The sequence below is a fragment of the Pinus tabuliformis genome, chromosome 1_2, assembly GCF_031772625.1.
Source record: "Pinus tabuliformis cultivar Carrire ecotype Pingquan chromosome 1_2, CPIR1, whole genome shotgun sequence".
Classification (NCBI taxonomy): Eukaryota; Viridiplantae; Streptophyta; class Pinopsida; order Pinales; family Pinaceae; genus Pinus; species Pinus tabuliformis.
The window spans coordinates 831,454,083-831,462,117 of NC_142298.1; the positions used below are offsets into that span (position 1 = coordinate 831,454,083).

General features: G+C 37.5%; 1 non-coding gene across 1 annotated transcript; it reads right to left on the reverse strand.

Moving 5' to 3' along the window:
• Positions 1–1,380: 1,380 nt before the first annotated feature.
• On the reverse strand, positions 1,381–1,452 carry TRNAV-UAC (transfer RNA valine (anticodon UAC)). Its single transcript has one exon. It is a non-coding gene; the product is annotated as a tRNA-Val (tRNA).
• Positions 1,453–8,035: the final 6,583 nt, after the last annotated feature.

Consider the following 8,035-nt stretch of genomic DNA (forward strand, 5'->3'; position numbering starts at 1 on the left):
ACTGCTTGAGCTATTTTTTTTTCCAAATATTCCCTTTTATTGGCTTCTTGGAGTTTCAAAATCATCATCTCTTCCTTAAATTTGTCAAGCTCATCTTCCAAATTTTCCACATCTTCAACACCTTTCTCTGTTGCAATCCTATTCAATTTATGGGCCTCAATTTTAGCCTTGTCCATATCTAGCATCATATGCGGTAGGAGATGGGTAGACATCAATCTTCCTGTAGCGGGGGGGCCAACAATATTTAGAGACCTAAGTTGCAACCATCTTCCTATAACATAGGGCCCAACTATCCTTAGAGACTCAAGTTGCATATATTTCTTCTCCATATGAGGTGTATCTTGTTTTTCCTATCCATGCTTCACATCTCACTACTTTATATAAGGTGCCTCTTCATTTTCCTATAGTACTACCTATTCCACATGGAATTCTTGAGATTTCTCTCTTTGGCTGGGTGTTTCTTCCACCCGAATCACAATTTAAGGGGTTTCTTTTTGCTGAGTGAAGGTATTTATTATAGGCCTATTGCTCCTGAAAGTTTGATGCTCCCATTTGATCATTGGTTTCTTCTATTTAGGTGGTTTCCCATCTTTACTAGGGTAGCCACAATATTCTTTCTGTGATCTCAAAATTTTTCTTCCTCTTTTTGAACTTAGAAGTCTTAGGGATAACAATGGATTTTTATTTTTCTTTTTTCATAATGGGAGGCCATGTGTCTTTCAAGGCTTTTTAGGGTTTTAAGAAGTCTCACATGGTTCTCCAATATTTCCAGTTCATTAGAAATTATTAGTTTGACCAACCCATGATGGGTTAAGGACTCTTTCTTGCTTCTCTTTACCTTTCCACTTATTTCATTTAGTGATTGTAATAAAAAATAAGGAATGTTAAGGGTCTGACATGAATATAGGTGGTAATGATTTCTGAGTTGATAAGACTAATATTTGAACTAATAAACATGCATCATAATAAGCCTTCCCCCATAAGAAATATAGTTTAATTAATGATATGCTACTTCATTCACAAAATATCCCTGTTAATCCCATTCTTATCCCCACAGATTGCTCATTCCATGGGAATTTGTTTTCCGTCACCAAAAGCCACATTGATAAAATTATAGGTGTTGTGGTGACATTCAATATCCATCATGAATAATGATTATAATGATAGACAACGACCGTCACCATTTCATATCAACAACAACGATTTATGGTTACGGACCTTTGAGGGTTGTCACTATTGATGCGCATATATGGTGGCGTTCGTTGACCGTCACCATTTCATATTTTTGGTGAGGGTCGAAAAATGTCACCAAAGCTCATTGGTGATGGTAAAAAGAGCCTTCGTCACCAAAAATTGATCGTCGCCATTCCATATGGATGTTAGGGCACGATGGAATTGAACCACCAACCTCCTGCTTGTAAAGCAGGTGCTCTTCCATTGAGCTAGCACCCTTTAAAGAATTATATTTTTTAAAATTAAACCTTGAAACTTCATAAATTGTAAATTCTACAACTTTCAATAAATTAAAGTCTCAAAAATATTTTACTAAACAAGCAAAGCAACATCGAAGATGTAGGTCCCTACCTAATGGTTATTGAAGTTATGAAAATTAGGTGGAGGGAAAAATAGTTATGTAGAAGAGAATCAATATGTTTAGTTGAATACTCAATTAGAAGTGAAACTCTGAAGACATTTATAACCTATAAATGACCTATAACTATCAAATGCATCAAATATTGCAAAGGAAATTTCATAAGTGGATATCATATGGAAGAAGAGGAGGTAGGGACTTGGAACCCTTGTACATCTTGGCATGCCTTAGCACTTGGCACATCTTAGCTTGTTTGACATGTCTTCATACTATCTGGAACATCTTAGCATGCCCTAGCATTCCCTAACACACCTTGGCAGTCATGACCTCACAACTAGCATTGCATTTTTCGATGACTTGGGAACCTTACATTCACTAGAACACCTTGGCACTCCCTAATTGTCATGCCCTCTGTTATCCTCCATAATGTCCCAGGCTGATGAAGAGATCGACGAAGGTAACCACAGACCAAGCTTTTAGTTTGGTAGCTAGCCCTACCAAACTAGAGAGGGCTCTCTCTATGAAATCACAACCAAGAGATGACTGGAATGTAAAGGATTTTAGGCTAGATAGCTAGGGTCAGGTGGGTTTTTGGAAAATTTAGGGACTTGGAACTCTATCCACTAGTGTCTTGTTTGGCAGGGACTTTGTCAAGGAGGCAAGGACTTGGAACTTTGTCTAGGATAAAGCACCTAACATGCATGACAAAATCTCCCTAGAATAGAGTACCTCCTACTTAGAAGAGTGTCCCCTGCTCAAAATATAGAACCCTTCTCTACTGTGCACTTTTCTTAAAGATAAATCTGTGCATAAAATAGTACTAAGAAAAACACCTAAATTAAGAAAAGTGAGCATCTAAGTCAAACTATAAAAGTATAATAAATATGGCTCTATATAAGTTTGGGAAACACTAGACAAGCATGCTTTCATACAACAACAATAAGATGCCTAAAATCGATGCGATTCTTTCGTTGTTGCTATACCCTCACAACAAAACTGGAATCTATAGCATGTACCCCAAGGTTGTATGCATTTGCTAAAGGTGTAGATTGAAAGGATCTGCTGAGATGAAGTATTATTGAAGGAGAAACACCTTCAAAACAATAGATCAAGTCTATTGTGAATTCAACCCATTTGCACACAGACCAAGGCTGCTACTGGGTATACTTCTCCGCTGAATAGAAACTACAATGTGTTGTAGTGCTACTGAAGGAAAAACACCTTTAGTGCAACATGGATAAAACTCTAACATATATTGTCACTATGGCCTCGGTTGTCGATGATCTCATCAATATAGGTAACAACTTTGATAATTGAAAAAATAAAAGGTGAGATGCATAGATCATTTGAAATGACATATTTGGGCATACTTTATTATTGTTTAGGAGTGTTAGTATAGAAATTACAAGGTAACTTGTTGTGTCTTTATGTCACAGGCCAATGATGCAAAGAAATACATAAAATATTAAATAGCATGGTATAAGTCGATTGCAGGTTATTTTGAAACGGGAATGGAATTCTCCTTGTGCGGGTTCTAATCTAGTGGGTATAACTTTAAATAAGAAACTGATAGTTATGGGGTTGAAATTGTCTCACAATTCATGAAAAGTCCCAAATTTGTTCACTAGAAAGAAGTAGAGCGAGTCGTCAGGTTTATGGAAGGGAACACCCTATTTGCAGGAAGATAACTTGAAATTAGTTGGGCATATTATTTCTCGTCTTCTTGTACGTGTGTGCTTTGAAAAGATAACCACATCCAAAGACTCAATAACAAATCTGGTAAAGTTTATAGATGTGAAGCACTTCTGAGAAAACCCATCGCTTAATGACAATCGAGTGAGGAATGTGTCAAAGGATTCAATCTTGCACTCAGTCATAAAAAGGAAGTTGGGGTATCCATCATCTTGCCAACAAATCGATTCCAAACCTATTTCCCACTACGAAACCTATTTCCCACTTTGTAGTATTGTTCCCACTTGAATTCCAATAGGTATCTGGCTGCTTAGATCCACAAAACCCGTGCTAGGTAAACTCTGCATGATACAATTGCGATGTGCAAGCTTGACACACACTCTAGTTTCCCTCTAAAAGAGGGTAAGTCAAAATGTTATGACAATCTTAACTGTAATTTGATCATACAATATTGAGGTATTGCATGGAATAAACAATATACTATCAATGCACTAATGAAGAACTCAAAATAAACGAATTTCTTATTGCTACAATAGTGCCTCTTGGGATTCTCGGATAAAGCACCTAATCTACATGGCAAAAGCTTCCTAGAATAGAGTACCTCCTACCTAGAAGTGTGTCCCCAGCTCAAAATATAGAACCCTTCTCTATAGTGCACTTTTCTTAAAGATAAATCTATGCATAAAACAGAACTAAGAAAAACACCTAAATTAAGAAAAGTGAGCATCTAAGTCAAACTATAAAAGCATACTAAATATGGTTGTATACAATATTGAGGTATTTCATGGAATAAACAATATATTATCAATGCACTAATGAAGAACTCAAAATAAATGAATTTCTTATTGCTACAATAGTGACTCTTGGGATTCTCGGATAAATCACCTAACTTGCATGGCAAAAACTTCCTAGAATAGAGTACCTCCTACCTAGAAGTGTGTTCCCTGCTCAAAATATAGAACCCTTCTCTATTGTGCACTTTTCTTAAAGATAAATCTATGCATTAAAAAGAACTAAGAAAAACACCTAAATTAAGAAAAGTGAGCATCTAAGTCAAACTATAAAAGCATACTAAATATGCCTAAAATTGATGCACTTCTTTCATCTCTAATACAACCTCATACAAAAACTATAATCTACAACATGTATCCCAAGGCTGCATGCATCTACTAAAGGTGAAAACCGAAAGTATCTACTAAGATGAAGTATTGTTGAAGGAGAAACACCTTCAAAACAATAGATAGAGTCTTATGTGCATTCAACCCATCTGCACATAGGCCAAGGTTGCTACTAGGTACACTTCTCCCCTAAATGGAAACTACAGTGTATTGCTGCTCTACTGAAGGGGAAATACAGATAAAACTATAACATATATTGTCATTGTGGTATCGGTTGTAGAAGTTCTCATCAATATGGGTAACAACTTCGATAATTGAAAAACCAAAAGGTGAGCTACATAGATCATTTGAAATGATAGATTTGGGCATACTTTATTATTTTTTAGGAGTGTTAGTATAGAAAATGCAAGGTATCATGTTGCATCTTTATGTCACAGACCAAGGATGTGAATAAATACATAAAAGATTAAATAGCATGGTACAATTCGATTGTAGGTTCTTTCGAAACAAGAATGGAGTTCTCCTTGTGCAGATTCTAATCTATTGGGTATAGATTTAAATAAGAAATTTATAGTTATGGGGTTGGAATTGTCTCACGATTCATGGCAAGTACCAAATTTGTTCACTAGAAAGAAGTAGAGAGAGTCATCAAGTTTATGAATGGGAACACCCTATTCACAAGTAGATAACTTCAAATTAGTCGGGCATATTATTTCTCCTCTTCTTGTTTGTGTGCTTTGAAAAGCTAACCACCTCTGAAGACCCAAGAACAACTCTAGTAAAGTTTATAGGTGTGCAACACTTCTGAGAAAACCCATCACTTAATGAAAATTGAGCGAGGAATATGTCGAAGGATTCAATCTTGCACTCAGTCATAAAAAGGAAGTTGGGGTATCCAACATCTTGCCAACAAACCAACTCCAACCATAATGTGAAATCTAGGTTAACTATGAAACCTCTTTCCCACTTTGTAGTATTGTTGCCTCTTGAATTCCAACAGGTATCTTGCTACTTAGATCCACAAAACTTGTCCCAAGTAAACTTTGCATGATACAATTGTGATGTGTAAGCTTGACACGGACTCTAGTTTCCCTCTAAAAGAGGGTAAGTCAAAATATTATGACAGGCTTAACTGTAATTTGATCATACACTGTTGAGGTATTGTATGGAATAAACAATATACTATCAATGTGTTAGTGTCAGCCTTTGTAGCCTTCCTCTAGTGATCAAATATGCTCTTACAAAGTGATTTTAAGGTGTCAAGGTCAAATTTTGTCATTTCAAAGAGTCTTCAAGAAAAATTTGGTCACTAGGCATTAGGTATAGGGTTTGTTTTCACTCTTTTCAAAGTTGTCCAAATGTCAGTCCATGTCATCATTCAGCTGAATGTATCATCATTTAGAGGGTTGTCATCATCATGTCAAGTTCCATTGGGTCATTTTACAGCTTATCCATGCTTCAGTTGTGCCTTGGTAAGGTCCATTTCCCTCTCCTAGGGTTTTGGAGGTAATTTCTCTTGGATGGTCAAATCATTGGAAAAATTTGTATCCTGATGTTCATACACCTTCCCTTATCATTAATTTACCTTATCAAACACTTCCCATTATTGAGATTCCCCAAATTCCTCATTTTTCCACAAACCCTAGTTTCTTGCCACAACTTGGCAATTTTCTAGGCTAGGCATGTGTTTTGCCCTTTTGGACCCCTTCCCCTCACTCGATCTCTGAGATTGCACTTTCCCCTGTTTCCTAACATCCCTCCCTACTTCCCAAAATTTCCCCAAGAATTTAGAAGCACCTTATCCCCTTCATTTCGCTTCATTTCGACAAAATCCCTTGTTTCACACATCGGGATAAGTTTCACTCAAAAGATGTTTCTGAGCAATAAAAGATGAATTTGGGAAAACTGAGAGAGGTTTTTGTCCACAACATGCCAAGGAAGAAAAACCTCCTTCAATTTTTACACAGGTATAATGGTTGGGCAGTGCGCTGCGCATTGGGCAGTTTTGGCCAGTGTAAATTAACAAGGGCGTTGCGCATAGAGGGGTGCGCTGCGCGTTGGGTTTGTGCGCTGCGCATTGGGTTACAGCAACAAGAAAACTCTGTCCATGCAACCAGATCATACCAAATCCACTCCAAAACTTGCAAGACATGCGGGTGGTTTTGTGAAGATTTTCCATCCTCTATTGACGAACAACAGTCCCATACTCATTTGTAAACTCTAGTCAACGTTGCAAAGGGTACACATTGTATTTTTGTCCATTTGTCAAACAGTGACTGTTTTATGCCAATTCATTGAAACGAAGCATTACCATTATGGCTTGGTTTTCATGATGCTTTGGTAAACATATTTGGGTTTTGAGTATGCATTGAAGTTTTGATTTCAACACACACTTATGGAGCTGTGACAAATCCGTGAAGACCGACAAGCTGCCCGAAGGCATATACATGAGATGACACCCATTGAGCAGGAGATAGAAGCTGACCGGGAGACTTGGCTTGAGAGGGTCAACATCCACTTAGAGAAGTTGTTGGCAAAGTCCAATAGAGACAAAGACATGCTTCGTCACATGAAACATCATTATTGGGCTCGCATGCATGTCAACAAAGCAAAAGTGAAGATTTTGAAAAAGTGGTTGAGCCAAGCACTAAAATGGCGAAAAAAAGCTTGATCGTCTTTAGATTTTGGCTGAAGCCTCTTTGGCTGAGCATGGTACTTGATTGGGGACCCCCAGCCCAAATTTCAAGGAATTTGGAGAAAATTTTGTCAATTTTGAATTTTTTGGCTCAATGCGCAGCGCGCTACCCATAAGATTGGGAGGTCCAAATCACAAATGGTTTGCATTTTTGGATTTTTCATGATGAAATATACCTGCTCAGCTATTTCCAAGGCATTTCATCAAGGTTTGGGTCCCCAAAGGGTCAAAATAATGCAAAAAATGACCTCACTGCCACCTTTTGCAACAGCAGGAAGTACCTCTGGGAGAATGCAGTTTTTAGGAGGAAAATGAGCTCCAAATTGGGAAATTGCACTTGATTTGGAAAGTAGACATATAGGGCTTTCCAACGAGCTATCGTGAGCTCAATTTGGATGCCGGGAAGTGCCTAAAAATCAGCCTGAAAAGTGCGCTGTGCATAGAGATCAGGGCGCTGCGCATTGAGGATTTTGGCCAATTTTTCACCTTCCAGCTCAGAATTTCGGCCAATTATGACTAGTTTCACCTCTTGATGTAATTTGATGTATATGATGTAATTTTGGCACTATATTACCTATTCTAGATGATTCATTCACAAAATAGCAAAAATTTAATGAATGAATCAGTTTCCTAGCATATAGGGGTTAGTTGTTTGACTACCTAGTTTTCAGTTCCTTGTTTAGAATTGGTTGAAATTGCTCCTAGAAGGAGGAGCTCGACCCCTAGAGGTTAGGGAATGGGTTGGATTGGTCTACATTATGTAAATTTTCAGTCAGTAGCAAGGGTTGGACTCTTGGGGAAGAGGCTTTGAGACTTTATTGTACATTTTACTTCAGCATTTTGGCAAAGGAAAGACCAGGGTTTTGCAGCACTGTTTGGAATTCTTGTGGCTTTATGTCTTGATGGTGTGCTTATTTTAGTACTTGTAAGTTTGTTAAG